We start from the raw sequence: 17,444 nt of genomic DNA, 5'->3' as shown, positions 1-17,444 counted from the left end.
TGTCCAAAGTGTACAGACACACAAGCACAAAGCTGCTGTGTGTTGCATTTGCTCTTCTAAATCCTGTAATGTCCCCAGTTTGATCCCTAGCTCCATTCTGTCATGAGGGAACAGAAATATCCATCTCCAATCAGGCCATAATGAATAGCCTGATGAGTGTTGGGCAGAGCTGAATTACCAGATAGATTTGAAGAGCGTGAGAGTGTGTGTGCAGTGTAAATGTGTGTGTGTGGTATAGGCTGGGGGTAGTTAGAGGGTCAGTAGAACAGGACACATGTAGAAATTAATTCTCTGCGAGTTCAAAAAAAGAAATTGGCTAATTCTGTCATATGAGCCTCATGGTATCGCCTTATCTATTGGTATGAGTTTTCATTTATTAGGGTCAAACTGCAGCGGAAGGCACAGGGGAGAGAAAAGAGAGGTTAGGGAGAGCAAGTCGGAGTGATGGAGAGTGAGATTTGAAAATTGGAAAGAAAAGGGGAGAAGGAACGGGAAAAAGAGCCGAAAAATGATAGAGAGATGGGAAAGATAGTGCAAAAGGAGAGCAAGAGAGTCAGTGGTATGAGAGACAGCTTGCCTGGGCCGGAGCATATTGAGGGCAGCAGGTGGAAGAGTGGCACAGTTAATTAAAACGCCTGTCTTAATGTCTTAGCCCGTCACTCCAGGGAGAGAGAGAGACACACAGAGAGACAGAGAAGGAGAGAGAGTTGCCAGGCTTGAGCTGGGCTGCACCCAACCAGCCATCAAGACAGCAAACCAACCATCCAGCCAACCCACTAGGCCACATGTCAGACAAGCCCTGACACTGTGCCCTTCACCCTCATCATCATCCGTCGCAACAAACAGACACACATACACACACGTCAAAACCCCACCTACCATTTCCTTTTTCCATGTACTGTACTCCTATCCAAACGGCCAGCCTCTCTAATCTGATGCAGACCTCTTCAAAAAAAAAAAAAAAAAAAAAGCCCCCTCTATGAAAAAAAGAACAAAAACACACTTCTGATGTTACCGTTTTGCTCAGCAGCATCTGTAGCATGCCTCTGGACTTCCAGCCTTGCAGCGTAATCTGTCTGCTTTTAATAATTCATAGAAAGCACAGGCTGTGCACTATGTACTGAATGCTGAGGGTAATGGGGATGTTGTGATATTTCTATCATGGCCTGTCTGAAGCAGCAAGCGAATCAGACCATTAAAGATCTGATAAGCAGTCTGTTCAGTGTCATACCGGCGTTGGCTGTCATCATTGCCTTAGGTGGACCTTAACAAATCTATTCTGCTCTGTATGCTACAATCCAGCACATGGTGACGGAGATTTTCTGCTACGTTGCCACAAAGTTTTAAGTCAAACCAAAACACAGATGTATGGCATTCTACAAAGACTACAGGCACCCGTGAGCCTGATGTAATGTTTGAGAACACCGCTGTACTGTACTGAAACCCAGCTCAATATCCTGTGTGAATCACGGTGTATTTTGTTATGAATAGAAATGTAGAGTGTGAGCATCCACCCATGTGCGAGGTGGGTCTAGAGTTGCACGTCGTGTTGTTTGACTAATGTTTTATCAGGCTTTGCTGTATCACGGCGGATTGCTTTGTCAATAACCAGCCTGGTGCCTCAGTGAGCAAGAATCTGAGATTGTCAGGCTGAGTGACAGGCTGGAGATGGCAGATAATTCAAAGATATTGGAAGTGTGAAATCTTTAAGGGCCACTTCTTAACACAGCAAATGCCAGGGTATCTTTCCATCAGCTGCTGCTCTCACAAGCCACCGCATTGTTAATGGTGGCCTGTCTGTCCATCAAGACCGCTTCAGGAGGGATTTAGACCTGTTTGGCGCCTTATCTCTCTGACTGCCTCCCACTAACCTGACCACTGCACAGGACCTGAGTGCTGTGTGTGTGTGTGTGTGTGTGTGTTCTCCATGTGACCGGTGATGGTTATAAATCTACCTCCAGAGCATTATATATTTTTTCTTTTCATTCGCTTATTTATAGATATTGATTTATTTATGATTATCTGTCTGAGGGTGTATTGGTTTGTCTATCCACTGTTACACAATCAGGAGCCAAATGTAATGGTGCTTGTAGCACTTGTTAATTTAGCTGTCAACACTACTGATTGGCCTTAGATGGTAGCAGTAAGAGCGGTTCGTCCTTGTGAATGTGTGTTTGTGTCAGCTGCTGTCTTTGTGGATGGATGTAGGGAAACCTGTGTCTGCTCCCGGCTTTGTGCAAAAACAACGTCCTGAGCAAAAAATGTAAAATGTCAGTCACGGATGGAGGATAATCATTTCCATATGAGCCATGTCTTTACATGAGGACAAATGTTTTCAGTTGGAAGCCTCACTAAATATAAAAACATTCAAATATGTATATTTTTAGGTAATTTAAAACAAGTCTTTAAACATTAACATTGCAACTTTTTAAAATTGTATTAATGTGTCCGGCACAAAATGTGCTGCAGTCCCCTTGAGTCCGTTCAAAAATTCAAACTATGAAGAGGAAGCAATGGAATCAATGTCTTCTATGAATATACATTTCATTAATACGTTGAGATCTGGGGCATTTGAATACCCAAAATTAACCTAAAAGTAATTTGAAATATAAGTTAATTATTAGTTTGATAATGAGGTTTATGATTAAGAAGTTAATAAAAGAAACAAAAAAGTCCTTTTTTGTGCCAGAAAATAAAACTGAGAATTCACACAGGAGTAAAAAAAAAAAAAAAAGAACCGCTGTGTGAGATTGCGTGTGTGTATGTGCACGCTGATGTTCATCCATCTCACCGGAACTGCCACTGCTCCAATGAAAGCTGTAAGTTTTACGATTTTGAACAGTAACGTCCTGACCTAGCTCGCTTTCTCTCCTCTCCCTTCACTCACTTACTAACTTCTCACACTTGCACACACGCACACAGTCACTCACCGAAACAGTTAAGGCTAATAAGTATAAGAGAAAGGCAGAAGAGGACAGGGGGGAAGAAGAGGAGGAAAGACAACAAGGCAAAAAATGGATCCTCCACATCTGGTAATCCAAAAAAAGCTTAGTCTGTCCTCTGTTTGTATGTACAGAGAAATAATGAGAAAAAATAGACAGAGAAAGAGGGAGGGCGGGTGACAGAGAAGGACCCAGAGAGAGGAAAAGAAATAAACAAAGAAGAAAAGAAAGAAATATGTCCCCTATTTTCCCCTTGTAAAGGTCTCAATTCCCTGCCAGAGCTCCCTGTCACAGGGAGGTAGTTCCCAGGCCGACACATCTCAAGCTGTTCAAACATCCATTAGGATGTTTTGTTTCATACTCTCTACAAATACAGCAAGACGAGACAGAAACGGGCAGATGATGAGAGGGAAATTGAGGAAGAAAGAAAGGAGACAGAGAGACAGAGAGGAGAAGATGAAGAGGGGAGTGAGTTGATGGGAACAGCAGAGAGAGAGGAGAAGAGGGAATTTATCAAGAAACTCGTGTGATATTTAATGATCCTTGTATGTGGAGAGGGAAGACCACACCAGCTCGTTCTCCTCCGCCAAATACCGATCCCCTAACTTAATTTCCTGCTCAATTGCTGTTCTATAGTGCATAGTACAGTGATACAGGCTGGCAATATAGAAAACAGATTGCCTGTGCGGCGGAGTGGATAAGGCTGAGGCTTGTGCTGCTGGAGACCTGCAGTCTCCAGGGGGGTCTTGTCGGTGGGCTTCACAAAACCAACAAAGCCCATCTTTCCCTGCGACTGGCAGCAGCTGGCAGGTAGATCTTCAAGCACTGGAGGTGGGGAAGTGGATCTGTGGGTGTGGTGTGTGTGTGTGTGTGTGTGTGTGCGCGTGTGTGTTTGTGTTTCTTCGCAGTGTGTGTATGTGGTGCAGAGAGTCTTGCTATTCTTTGTAGTGGAGAGTTCCACAGTCTTCCATCTTGTGTTTGCTCATGTGCTATGACTCCAATCCACTCAAAAATGTAGGCCTGCATGGACAGCAACCATCAATCAGTGCACAGAACAGTGTGCAACTACAGCTACAGTGTTTTCCCAGAGACACACACTCACACACACACACACACACACACACACACACCTTCCATCAGTGATACATACAGTACACATGCCTGTTACCGTGTGAGATGCTTCAACGTGCCTTATTAGAATTTTTTCTCATTTTTTTCTTCCATATAGACCAACTCCGATTTGACATCCAGTGTGTTCTCCACAAAATCCAGTGGCACGTACAGTCACAGATTTGCATGTCTTGTGTGCTTATTAACATAAACAAATGCAAAACACAACCACCTGAAATATATGACAATAATTACTTTTATTTTAATTGGTTGTGACATAACTTACTTTTTTGTGTAAACTTTAAAAGTTTTTCAGTTCTTTTAATGTCTTTGCATAGATTTTTTTTTTGTTACTGCACCCTGTTGGTACATGATATCACATAACAGTAATTTAACAAAGTCCATACATAAAACCTTTCACTTTTGCTTGGGAAAAAGTGCTTAAAATGTAATTACTTGTAGTGTACAGGAAGTTTTTGTTATATTGACAGTGTCAGGGACAAATAAAAGAAAAGCTGTGAATTGCTCTGACTACAGAGGGGTCGTTTTTTCAACAATTTCAACTTTTGCAAATAAATAAAACATTAAAGCAGTAATTGCTTATTTGTGAGTGATTAGTGAGTCAGGGTTTTTTAAAGCCTGTAACAACCTAGCCTGTTATGAGAACCGATTTGCCTCACTCAACCTGTAAACACTTGTTAATTAATGAGCTAAACCCGATCAGCAAACTTGTATACCCATGGTGAATGTTTCCGGTAATGACCATCGCTATTAACAACATACTTGCCATTGGCTATACCGGATGTCATTTCTAGTAAATCTCGCAATATAGTACAAACGTAGGGAGAGAGCAAGTACTCAATCACCTTTTAAGTAGTTATGTCACAAGTATGATCTGCAGCACAGCTGATGTCCTGCGTGGTTTGTTTACATGAACCGTGCTAATAGGTCCAGTAGTTTGTTTACACTATGTTACAGAAGTGAATAATTTAAGGATTCTGTGTGGATAGAAAGGCACTCACATGCTGTTAGGACACAGTATTAGGTCACATTTTTGCATAGGGAAGTACTTTTATGGGACATTATGACTGGAGAGATTTAAATATGTTGGACTTCAACACATAATTCTGCCCAAAAGCTGAATGACGGAAAGCCTGAGCACAGCAGCGCTGATGATAGATTGCTGTGTGAGAGAGACAATGATAGGGAAAGAGCAGACGGAAGTTGCATTATTGCGCATTTCTTAAAATTACTAGTAATTTAGAATGCTGCTTTGTCACTTAATGAAATGCCCGCCCAAACCTGCAATATTTTCTAACAGGCTTACCTGAACAGCTTGGCCCTCGGGTCAACCCTTGGGACCCGCGGGCCGTGGGTCAACCTGCGCATCAGTATTGCTTATGATCCCAGCACCAATCATCACTTAAGACAAAGATATTCTTCATCTTGTGTCCTCCTTTAAACTCAGAATAGGCTAATATAGTGAATTATACTCTTGCATTGAACCAAAGAGTAAGACATTATTGTTTGTGAATAACTGGCCTGAGTGATTGAGACACTCATATACCTTTTCTGCTTGAACCTACATGAAATCTCAGTATGCTATCACGATGCTGTGTTGCTGCCTGACACAAAGTAGGCCACTATACTGAATTCTCATCATGTCTACTTGGAGACCTGATGTTACTTGTATCCCAGTTCTTTTAAAGTTGTTATTTCATGCAGGAAGTGTCACTAACCTAGTTGCCATTGGGTTTTTCGCTAATGTTAGCAATGTGAACCTCCTCTGACCTCTCAAAGTGACAGGGTTTTGTTGCGTAACAACCTTGTGTAATGAACTTCCTCCCTGGAGATGTCATTAAGAACGGGAATGTTTGTCTTCCGCTTGCACCAAAATGAATATTCAGCTATTATCACTGCACAGCATTCAGATCTGATATGAGTATTGGGTTTCAGCTTGTACAGAAGAGACACAGAAACCCATTCCAGATGGGTTTTATTTACTGTCTCTGTGTCTCACTGATCAGCCACTAGTTTCCTTAATTTATCACATCTAACTGTGTTTCGTAGCGTGGAGACAGTTAAGGTCATTTCTGTCTTCCTAGACATAGTTTTATCTGGCATACATCATTCAGACTCTCCCCTCAGTCTCTCTCTTCCCCCGATTTACATATTTGTTTTAACTAATGTCCTGTTGTAGGCCACTAAAGATCTGTAATAACACTGCTAGGGTTTCTGCAAGGCGACCACGCCAAGAACCACAGAGACGTGGATGGGATAGAGTTGTCAGAAGGCTTTCCATCACACACAGGGATCACATTTGAGCAAAGGTTTTCCTTGATAAATGAACCCAATTGGTCAGCTTATCGGCTGGATCAACACTGTATGCCTTTCATGGCTTGTCTACTTTTCCCATGTAGGAGGCCCTGTAGAGGGGGAGTCTACCACGTATGTGAGTGATATGTGTGAGCAAGAGACCGAGACAAAGAAACCGAAGGAGTGAGTGAAATATGTCACAATGATTATTTGAATTCCCTTGTTTATTGAAAATGACTGAATTCAAGGTTGATCTTTCACATTCCAAAAATATTCATAAAAGAGAAGAGGAAGTGAAAGGAGCTCTCTGCTCTTGTGGGGGGACAGCATACGCCATCTGATGCCTTGATTACAAATTCCCTTCTGAGTATCATCATCCTAATAGTAAATATAACTACAGGAAGTAATGATTTTTGCTCCAAATTTTTGGGATGTTTACACTGCTCATCGACTAAGCAATATATCTCTGATCAAAGATAAACTGTACGCAAGAAAAATAGAAGTCACATTAGTGCAACAGTGGGAAAGAGGAAATGGAAGGTCCCGGCAGACTGATGTACCTTGTAAAGCAATCCCCCCCCTCCTGCTCCACCAAAGGAGTCACTGCCAAGATGGCTGCTTGAGCTCCAGGCCTGCAGGGCTTGACCCTGCGCCTGCTGCCAGACACCATTTCTCTAAATCCAACCTCAAAATGAATCTTCAGACCCTGGCATAATTCCTCATCCTCTCTTCCTGTCCTCCTCACAACATCCCTCTCTGTCTCCGTGTTTCACTTCTCTTTTATTTTCACAATGTGGGCCACAGGGAGGATGGTGTGGGGTGCTTCATCTTTCAAATTCCTGCAAGTTTAAGATGGTAAGACTTGTTTTTGAGGATGAGTGTTTCATGGAGCTGGGTGTCTGGGGCTCCTCCCTACAGGTTTATCATGTTGGCAACCACGGATGGCTCCTTTTTTAGAGTTGTCGTGAGTTGTCCTCCCCTGAGTCTGGACCTTTAGAACATAGTGGCATGAATCTTTGGCAAACACTGTGCTCAAATAGAGCCATTAACATAAGACGTCAAGTTTAATTGCGCAGGGATTGTAGTGAGTGTTTTTATGTACTCCTGACCTCATACTGAACTACGCTGTAAATGAAACAACACACGATCCCATCATCTTTTATTTAATGGAAAGCTATGATGAAATTTTGGGCTAACAGAGAACACAAGAATTTTGTAAGCTCCACTGTACAAAATGGAAAGTAATAGATTGTGTTTCCAATGGGATTGGCACATATCTTAAAAATGTAAAGCCATGTTTTATTTAGATGAAGCAGTTTATGGTTTGAATATCTTAAAGCCAAATGTGGGATCAGCTGTATCCAACTTTAATTGCTTGTGTTGAATATATAGCTTATGAGTTTAGAAAGTCATTTCAGCTGACAAGTCCCCATAATAACCACTGATTTATTGTCTTAGAAAAGTGAAATAATAGGTTTTCTGTCTGAGGCCAATCACTGAGAGGTTTTATTGGATTTTTCCACTTGTCTAATAACTTTGCGTTATTTTGGTTTCACAGCATAGTATATACTACTAAGTTGTTCTTCGTTTTCATCATTCACAAGGCAAACAAAGAATATTTTCCATTCCTGTTAGTCACATTATACTGACAGATCCCTGGGCAGGCCAGGCTAGTGTTAACTACTGTAGCTTGGACTTCTCAGTGCTATGCCCAGTTCCTCTTTTTCCTCTTAATCTGTGTTAGAAAAAAACTGATGTATCTATTTTCCTGAAAGCTTTTCTTTTTTCCTTCTGTTTTCCTTCCTCTGTGTTGTGTAAGTGCGCACAAGATTTTTAAAATTAAAAGCTGAACTCCAACCACCAGAGGTTATGGTTATTCTCTATTTTTTCCTTTCTCCAAGCTTTCCCCCTTCTTTCTTCACCACTGAGTCGAACCACCCACTACGTCTAAGGTCACTAGCTAGCCAAGGCGAAGGCTGTTCAGCAGGGCTGCAGCAAACTTGGCAAAGTCCTGGTAAGACTCCCCGCTGCTCCATGGGACATACCAGCTCCTTTGCCAAGTCAAATAACACATTTAGTGAATTGAAAGTAAGATTTAAGTGGGGCAGTACAATGCGGCCAACTCTCTCATCTCTGAGCCGGTCCTTCTCTTTGTGTGCTAGAGTGTGAAAACTGCTCTTGTTCTCAGAGACCTAATCTTTTTTTTCTAGCTGATTATTTGGAAACAGGTCAGTTGGGTGTGGAGGCTATAACTCCACCCTCCATTTTTTTCCCCTCATAACTTCACGTTCATTGCTTCATCAATTTTATTTCTCCTCACCTCTCAGTGTGTTTCTTTACCTCTGCCTCTCTTTTTTTATCAGCACTCTTTTCTCCTCCCTGTGTGTATAAGAACATTTTTCAAAGAATTCAGTGGCCAAGTTCAGGCCCTTGAAGTGATTGGCTTTGATTCAAGACCCTGTTTTCTTCTCTTCTTTTTTCTCTTTCTTCTCTACGCATTGTGTTTCTTATTTCACTCAGAGTGGCACTTTTCACCTTCTGTTTTTTAACCTGAACGTACAAACACAAACATGCCAGTTTATTTTTTGTTGTACTATTTTTCTCTTACCTACCAACCAGTGGAAAAGAAAATGGTGAGCAAAACTCTTGGTATGGGCCTATTTGAATTCTATGTTGCAGTGATGTATCCATCATGAAATTACATAAGTGAAAAATATATAACTCTACGAATGTCGCACTCAGTGCTATAAATGTGCACAACAGGGGTGTATGTAATTTAAACATTTGACAATGGGTTGCATAATGTCCTCCCCACAGATAGTCTCCATCCCTCGGCTTTTAGCATTCATTTTATTCATAGATCTGGGTGGTCCTTTGGATTTTGAGGATACAAAAACAGAAATGTGAAAATTTGAAAATGACTCATTGAAGAGTATACACCTCTTTCTTTCTTCCTCTGCACTCTCCATGACACGTATAATGCTTAAGAAAACAAGACTGGTTGACACAGTGCTTGTCTTCAGGCTGGATTATATAAACATCCCTAAAAAGATCAGGACAAGCTAAATGTTGAAAACTGATACATGCAAAACAGGGATTTCATGCAAAGCATTTATTGTAGGTAAAACACTTCACAAAAGGTGTGTGAAGCTTCTATGATCTGAATTGTTATGCAAGTGCCATTAAGCCATTTCTGTCTCACCAACCCTGTTGTTCGATGTTATTCATTTGTGCCGAAAACAAAAATGGATTGGACCAGAAGCTACATATGTGTTAGATACACAATATTCACCCCTCACTGTACATTTTTCAGCAAGGGCCGAGTAGTTGGGGTAAGGACAGACAGATGAATAGAAACCGCTGCAACAGAAAACTGCATTGCCTGTGAGGCAAACTTCTCAAAAACAGTTACGACTTGATTACACCCTGCTTACTGTGGGTGGACAAGACTAGTTTGTAAACACGCCATTTATCTGTCATCATTCATTATGCTATTTAATTGATCACATCTGTTGTATCTATTAAAATCGCTTAGCTGTAGAGGATTCCTGTGTTTGTGTAGTCCCGTCAAGCCCACAGCCAAGCAACATCTCTCTGTACATTACATTTTGTGGTCATTATTGTTTTAAAAACAATAAGCCTCAACAAGGGCTAAGAGTGTTAACATTTTTTTGCTGTTGTTGAGTGTTGTATGAACAGTGTCACTGCATGGCAATGGTACAGTAGCTATTAGACAGTGTGTTCAGGCATAGCAAATTGGGGCCATAGGGGAGAGGACTGTTGTAACACATTAGCCGCTGCCACAAAGAGGTCAAACTCAGCTGTGTTAGCTGGATATGTTTGCGCAGTTAGGTGCTTTGTGTGTATGTATGTGTTTGCACCTGGCTGCATGAGTCTGTGCAGACTAAACTGTGGGAAGGAGACCAGTGACGGTTCTTGACCTCCCCAGGGTACACAGGCAGTACAGCCATGGTTCAGAGTTCATCTGCTAATCTCTGCTAGACCTGGAGAAGAAACCAGCTGTAGGCATGTTCTTCTGTTTGATAAACAGAGGGGAGGATTCCGAGATGGGGTGTGGATGAAAAATGAATCGGGAAGGGTCAAATTGTAAAAAAGTAGGCATAATTCTTGTTATTCTGTATGTATGTGTATTCTAAGATGGTATGTCAGGGACTGAGTTTGAGGAACTAATACTAAAATACAACATTGGTATTGTTAAGAGCAATTTCTCTCAAACTCAGCTGGAGCTGCCATGGAAACATTACCATCTACAAGAAATGATGGGTCCAGAAATGATACCTCTGGAGTCCACCGGGTGCTACTGGACTGGATTCGGGGTGCAACTTGATTTGGCGTTATACCACAGCAGGAGCATTTCAGAAGTGGAATGTTTTGCCTGCCTGATTATGCAGACTTGCAGATTTTGTTGATTTGTGCTTCTAGTGATGCACAGTGACGATGGTAAGCTTGTTATGAAATATCGTGTGTTTCTTTGATAACTTACAGAATCAATGTGCAATAGTCCACCTTCCACCTTCTCTTTCTCTCTCTGTCTCTCTGAAACACATACAGAAAGCAGCTACGCTGCTATGTTCAGGGTCACCAGGAAAATCTGTTGAAGTCCGACATATTTAAATCTCTTAGGTCATTATATCCAGTAAAAATATTTCCCTCTGAGAAAATGTAGGCCTGGCACTGTGTCCTAACAGAAAGCAAACAAGCGTCTCTCCAGCCACACTGAATATGTTAAATATGCACTACGTCATGTAAACAAACTGCGTATATCAGGTGTGCGCTCGAGATCATACTCAAGATATAACCACTGAAAAGATAGGTGAGTACTTGCTTTCTTGTATAATTGTACTGTTTAAACAGAAAACACACAGTAGGTTGTCATTAGCGATGGTCATTACCAGAAATATTAGCTCGGGTTTGCTGGTTTGTGGATTCGATGCGGGTCATTGATTAACGCTTATGTTGGTGGATTGGGGTGTGGCAGATTGGTTGTCATAACTGGCTGGGTTGGTGCAGGCTTAAATAGACCCTGACATGCACATCACTGGCCTCTACTAAGTGAGTAGACTATGCGTACTATAGTTCAATGTTTATCTTTTTTTTGTCTGTTCTAACGTTGTTGTTATTTCCTACTTTGTTGTGCTGTAGCCAGGTTATGAACATGTGGATCAACGATTTTTTTGGTGTTTTAGTTGTTAATAACACATTCTGTACACATTTTGTTTCATATTTACATATATTTATTTTTGCAGGGTGTTTATTTGGAATATTGATTGGATGCTGGCATTCCACTTACTGCAAGGCTTTGTGTAACACATTGCAACTCCATCAGATATAGACTGTATTGTAATGTATTTTTTGTTGAGCAGAGCAGAGAGCTGCTTCTGGGTTGCTTTTTGGATGCTTCTGAAATGCGCTGCGGCACATCTTGTTGAATCACAAGTATCGTGTAGAGTAGCCACTATCAGCTCTGACAGTCACGTCACAGTCAAAACAGGTTGTGCCCGGTGGAGGCCAGGGCTAAGGTATTTCCTTGTAGTTGTTTTTTAAAGTGGTTTTAGATGGATAATTTAAAGCAATTCACAAAGAGGTTGGAGATTAGTACACTTGAGGGTACAGTGAAAGTTGTAAGGTAAGGATAGAAGGAGAGTGTCAGGATGGAAAGGTATAAGGTTTTGTGGAAAGGAGCTAAGGGATTGTGGGATCGGGAGGGCAGGCAGAATCAGCGGGCAGTACTCAAAGTCCAGCTGGTCCCTGGCTCCCAGGGTCTACTTCAAGGACCTCTCTTTCTGTATCTTTCTCTCACACACAAGCTTACACACACACACACACACACACACACACACCTACTACACCCACCCACACACATACACGCATGATAACACTCCCCACCATTGCTCATTGTCTGACTCCAATCTCTCTGTATCCTCACTCCCCGCATCATCTCCACCCACCTTCCCCTTCTTTACTTTTGCTGTATCTGTCATTTTCACCCCCTCTCCATTTTTGATCCACTGGCTGACAATGATGAATTTCCCTCAGCTGTACAGGAGTTGGCAGAAAAAGTTTGCTCAGCAAAGTTTTGAAAGTAAAGCGAAGAGAGTGCGGCTTATGATATTAGTGCAAGTTCAACACGATACTCCGTAAGACAAAGTCATTTTTCCTCATTTAACATCTCCTTTGTCTTTCGCAAAATAAGCTTTTTAGGGAAACCTTCTGTTGTCTTTCTTTTTTAACCTCTATGGTCATTTTTTTCCCATCACTCAGCCATTTTAGGTAATGCATGGGCCGTTTTACATTGCCTGGCTTTGCAGTTATGATTTTAGCCAACGTTCTCATAATTGAAAGGTTGCCTGCTGATGTCCTGAAAGGAACAGTTCTGAGTTTTTGAAGTGGGGTTATATGGGGTACTTATTACCTACTGTAGCTGGTGGTCAGCACATCCCTAGTTTGGAGAAGCAGGTTGGAGTCTGACACAGAAGCCAGGCAATGTATTGCTGTGTATGGGGGTCGGCAACAGAAAGTATTTTAGCTACCTAAAAAAGTTCAGGTGTACCCTATATTGAGAGTATCTCCAGCGATTTCTCTTTTGGTCAGACAGCCTGTTCCATTGATAGAAACGTTAATGGCTTCAGTTCCACATCATTTTAGCACGCTGAACAGAGGAGCTACTAGTTGACCCCTGCTTTGATCATTTTTGTGCAAATGTGTGACTTTGATGAATCCAAGCTAACCTTTTTAAATGCCAAAGTCCCGCAAAAACACTAACAACAAAAAAAAAACAGTTCAAGACAGTGGTGGACCAGCAGCTCCTCTGTTCAGCAATGTTAAATCGCTGTTCTTCTCAAAGGAGACTGGCTTGGAAGAGTGTGATATAACAACTTCATTTGCCAGTAGGAAATCACTGTCATTGACATTAAGGTGAAGAAATGCTCTCAATTAGCATACACTTAAACTGATAGTGATGTTTTTAGGTGGGACTTTTTTTATGTGGCTAGAATATGTTCTGTGGCGGACCTGTCCACAGCAGTGGATTGCTTCAGATGGTTCTGATACAGTAATTCTCTGTAATTTATTAAAAAACATATCTGAAAATAATCTAACCCATGTTTTACCATGTATTTGGTTTGTGTAGATACCCGCCTGTCACTGCACAGCCTGGGTTGGTAACTGTTAAGTTTTATCTTAAATTTGCTCTTAAGAAAGGTCCTGAGAAAGGTCTATGCCAGATTCATGATGTGCTCTTAAACAGTAGAATTGTTCACATTCGTCTTATAATGATGAATCCCATTGTCCTCTTAAGTTGAAAGCACGTGCAAGTTGATCCTAATTAGCAGAGGTAAACATCCAAAACAAAACAAAAAGTTATGTTTTGAAGTGGAGGTATTTCTGCAGAATGTGAATGCCAAACGGCCTTACATATCTATCAGCACCAGTAGTGGATATAAAACAAGACAAAAAATGCATGGAATGCTAAAAATACGCATTAATCAACCACCAGACTGGCACACTTTATATATTATAGTAGCAATGTCAGGACTGAGGACTGAGACAGCACCGCGGTGCTTTCCAAGGTGTGGGTGTGTTTATTTAGAAAGAGGGAGGAGAAGATGGAGGTGAAATATTTCACACAATTTTTGTAAGTTATTTATAACTTAGTCAAAAACTACTTTGTCAGTTTCTTTTTGTAAAATAATCAAAAACATTATAAATTATGAAAATATTATTGTAATTTAAATCTTATAATGTTATACAACTGTGCAATTGAAGAAAATGCAATAACCAATTATTATTATTGTCAACACAATATGTTTGCAAATGTTCTCTCTCTCTTTTTTTTTTTTTAGATTATTTTTCGGGGCTTTTTTGCCTTTAATTGATAGGACAGTGTATGAAATGGGGAGACAGAGAGAGAGTGGGGACTGACACGCAGCAAAGGGTTGCAGGCCGGACTCGAACCCGCGACTGCTGCAACGAGGCAACGCCTCTGTATATGGGGCGCCGGCACTATCCACTACGCTACCGACGCCCCAGCAAATGTTCTCTTGACTGTGTGTAGATTCTGTTCTTACCTGAGAACCAATCTCAAATAAGAAAACATCAGTGAATGTCAGAAACTGCTTTGAATGGTTGGTGGATGAGGCCCAATGTTATTATGTGTAATCTACTGTTATGTGTTAAACAGGGCCGATCAGCTATGAGGCCACAGACAACAATTAAATGATGATAATGCTTCTCTGTGCAGGCCAGACACCAATGGAAATACGTACATTACCCTACTGTTCACCTTGGATCACTGAAGGGAATAAACAGTCTAGTCAGATAAGATGGCATGCTGGTCCTCTTGCTTGTTTTTATTGATAATGCAGCAGACAGCTGTAGGCGGTAGGGGTGGGAATCACCAGAGGATCCACGATACAATATTATCATGGTACCTAAGTCACGTTACAATATTATTGTGATTTTGAATATCGCGATATACTGCCTTTTTCAATGTAAATTATGTCCCCAAAGGAAAACTGTCACCATCTGTTTTATCTAATATTCTAAAGTTATCTGTCTGTTCATTTCACTTCAGTCTTCTTCTTTTTTTTTTTATTTTGCAGCAAAATGTATCTAGTGGGCTGAAAAAGCAATTGATTATATTATTCTAGTAGGCTACCTAAAATTTAATTTGTAGTTGTCATATTTATAATTTATACAATAAAAATTGATAAAATCGATACTTGGCACTGTGTGACGATATGATACTGCCTCCAAAAAATATTGTGATACTATGCTGTATCAGTTTTTTCCCCCACCCCTAGTACGTGGACTTCATCAGCATAGCTACATAGCTACTTTCTTTTGCCTCTGTGGTCACAACAGGTGGGTAAATCTTGACCAATCAAGTTGGGGTGTAAAACAATATGGATACATTTGAGTATCCCGATATTATGTTTTGGGATACTGTATCACTTCTCAATAACTCTGCATCAGCTTTTAGTTAATAGTTTACGTGCCAAGATTCATGGCAGTGGTTTATTTTGTGTTTTGATTGCATGAAAAAAGTTAACTTTTTTACTTGGAATGTATGCATATGATGTGTTCTTTATGCTATCACAGGTACCTAAAATTTTATTTTTAAAAGTTACAATATATCACCGTGCTTATAGTATAGCAATATACTACACTGTAATGAATCATAATCCCTGTAATGTGAATCACCTGATTCTTACACAGTACACAGCTGTCAAGAGAAAACAATTGTTTTCTAGAGAATCAGACACTATTGCTTACTAACATTCACTGTGTTGGGCCATCAGGAGTGTTCAGTAAAATAATATATCTTGGAGTGCATAATGTATATGTGTAAACCGTAGTTGCTACCCACAGGTATTTTTGCTCAGACCTTCCCCAGCATCGCTAAGGTGTTTTCTCACTCACATGTCATATGCTTCTCTGCTTCATTAAACTGCCTACATCATTGAGCCCTATACTGGAGATGCAAAACACCGTCACCCTATCGTATGAATGCGAGCTACAACAGGGTAGAGATTTGAAACACCTGGTTAATTGGCCTAAAGCTTGTATGTACAGTAATTCAATTCCAAAGCCTCCATTGGTCCTCCTCTCCCCTGCTCTCCTCTCTCTTCCTCTCAACCTCGCTCTGTCTCTCAAGGATTACGTGCAGGTTACGGAGCTAGCACAGTGTGGATTAGCAGGGTCGTTCCTCCATGCTTGGTGCCTCTCTTAATGTGATTATGCATCATCAGGCTTGTTTACTGTTAGCTAGTTCATTGTTGAGAACTGACAAAAGTTCAGCCCCCTTCAACCCACTTACTGGTGCCCACGCCCACACACTCATAGAGTGCTTAAGCTGTCAGCCCCCCTGCTCACACTCTGACACACAAACAAACAAACTACACATAATTTTCACGCCAACATTGTATACATGTAGCAAGGACCCAAAATTTTAGGGCAGTATTCTTGGAAAAGCAGGACAATTTTTCTCTTTTGAAAATGAAATGACACGTACCTGTAGTGAAATACATAATGAAATAATGATCATAAAATAGACCTATTTCTTTATCTGAAGGAAACCATTAGACAGTGCTGTAGAGATCAGGTGTCTGCATGTGTTCCCTTCAGCTAGAGTCCACTATAACCATCTTTAAGCGTCAAGCACCGCCTTTCATTAGCCTAATGAAGCCATCAAGACAGCCTGTTTGTACAGAGCATGGTCTAGCTCTGTCAGACTTCCCAGCTACGCACTCCATCAGTGGTGAATGAGCCTCTGTGTGGCCTGAGGGGGGTGTGACTTAGACTCGGTGTGTCATTAGCCATTGATGTTATTGGCTCATTATCTCCCAATTAGGCTGCTATCAGAGCTAGCTGGCGTTTTCATTACAACGTAGACCTCCGTGATCTAACAAAGACCAATGCAGCTGATTAAAGATGGTTTCAGCAATAACATGTAGTGTGAGGTCTTTGAACTCTCTGTGATATAGTTAGAGCGGAGGTGATATAACACAATGAAGCTGATTAGAGAGGGCATGTCTCTTATTGTGCCACTTACTGAGGTTAAGGCAGAGTAATACTGATTAATGCGTTCTTGGTGGCGCGTTTTGTTAATAATGTACAGTCAATTATGAAACAGAATAATCGAGGATGGTTACAATTAAGCTTTCAAAAAATACAATGGACATCAATTTTGATTTTATTTTAAGACTCTCCATCTTTAAGTGCAAGCACCCGCTGGCCCTTCATCCACATCATTATATGCACATGTACTGTACATGTGCACACACTGTACCCATACGGTGTACGTCAGCTGAAGGACAAGTAGAAGTCCGTGTGTGTGTGTGTGTGTGTGTCTGTGTGTCTGTGTGTCTGTGTGTGTGTTGAAGGACTAATCAGCTCTGTTAATCACCCAGGGTGGGTCAGCCTGTAAGGCAGGGACAAAAACTGCCTCTCCTCAGGTAAATCAGAACGAGGAAATAAAGTCCTGCAAATTAGAGGCCTAGAAAAAGATTACAGTCACCATGTTTGTCCTTCACTTTGACCATGGAATCAGTGCCA

The 17,444-nt window shown here is 41.1% G+C and overlaps 1 protein-coding gene across 2 annotated transcripts in view; it reads left to right on the top strand.

Annotated features, from left to right (window-relative positions):
- LOC125889835 (probable E3 ubiquitin-protein ligase HERC2) overlaps positions 1-17,444 on the top strand; it is a 322,212-nt gene that overhangs the window by 121,903 nt on the left and 182,865 nt on the right. The window lies entirely within an intron of this gene.

The sequence above is a fragment of the Epinephelus fuscoguttatus genome, linkage group LG6 (genome assembly GCF_011397635.1).
Source record: "Epinephelus fuscoguttatus linkage group LG6, E.fuscoguttatus.final_Chr_v1".
NCBI lineage: Eukaryota > Metazoa > Chordata > Actinopteri > Perciformes > Serranidae > Epinephelus > Epinephelus fuscoguttatus.
The sequence above is the reverse complement of the archived record's forward strand: the minus strand, read 5'-3'. Positions and strand labels throughout refer to the sequence as shown.